A 1,065-nucleotide genomic window follows, 5' to 3' on the forward strand; every position below is an offset into this window, starting at 1 on the left:
AATGAGACCTGGGGCCTTCTTCTGGGGCACCTGCAGGCATACACGTAGGCAGAACACTGTATACATAAATACATAATAAACAAACAAATCTGTCTTTTTTTTTTTTTGTGAGCCACCATGTGGTTGCTGGGAATTGAACTCAGGACCTTTAGAAGAGCAGGCAATGCTCTTAACCACTGAGCCATCTCTCCAGCCCAACGAATCTGTCTTTTAAAAAAGGTAGAGAGCGCTTTTTTTCGGCCGTGGTAGCCATCTTTCAGTAACTCGCCAAGATGACAAACACAAAGGGAAAGAGGAGGGGCACTCGCTATACGTTCTCTAGGCCCTTTAGGAAACATGGAGTTGTTCCTTTGGCCACGTACATGCGAATCTACAAGAAGGGCGATATTGTAGACATCAAGGGAATGGGCACTGTTCAAAAAGGAATGCCCTATAAATGTTACCATGGCAAAACCGGAAGAGTCTACAATGTCACCCAGCATGTTGTGGGCATCATTGTAAACAAGCAAGTTAAGGGCAAGATTCTTGCCAAGAGAATTAATGTGCGGATTGAACACATCAAGCACTCGAAGAGCAGAGACAGCTTCCTGAAGCGGGTGAAGGAGAACGACCAGAAGAGAAAGGAAGCCAAAGAGAAGGGCACCTGGGTTCAGCTGAAGCGCCAGCCTGCTTCACCCAGAGAAGCACACTTCGTGAGGACTAATGGGAAGGAGCCTGAGCTGCTGGAGCCCATTCCCTACGAATTCATGGCCTGATGTACAAAAAGAAATAAAAGACCTGGACTATAAAAAAAAAAAAGGTAGAGAGCAATTAAGAAAGACACCTGAAGCTGACGTCTGTTCTCTACATTCATGTATGCACGGCAACTTACACATACCTACATACATGGACTGCACATACCAGATGATAGATAGATAGATAGATAGATAGATAGATAGATAGATAGATAGATAGATAGATAGATACATACATACATACATACATGATAGATAGATACATACATACATGATAGATAGATAGATAGATAGATACATACATACATACATACATACATACATATATACA

At 42.4% G+C, this 1,065-nt stretch overlaps 1 pseudogene; it reads left to right on the forward strand.

The window, feature by feature from the left end:
- The first annotated feature begins 243 nt into the window (after positions 1 to 243).
- Positions 244 to 782, forward strand: LOC101981466 (annotated as a pseudogene).
- The last annotated feature ends 283 nt before the right edge of the window (positions 783 to 1,065 follow it).

This window comes from Microtus ochrogaster, chromosome 22 (assembly GCF_000317375.1).
Source record: "Microtus ochrogaster isolate Prairie Vole_2 chromosome 22, MicOch1.0, whole genome shotgun sequence".
Classification (NCBI taxonomy): domain Eukaryota; kingdom Metazoa; phylum Chordata; class Mammalia; order Rodentia; family Cricetidae; genus Microtus; species Microtus ochrogaster.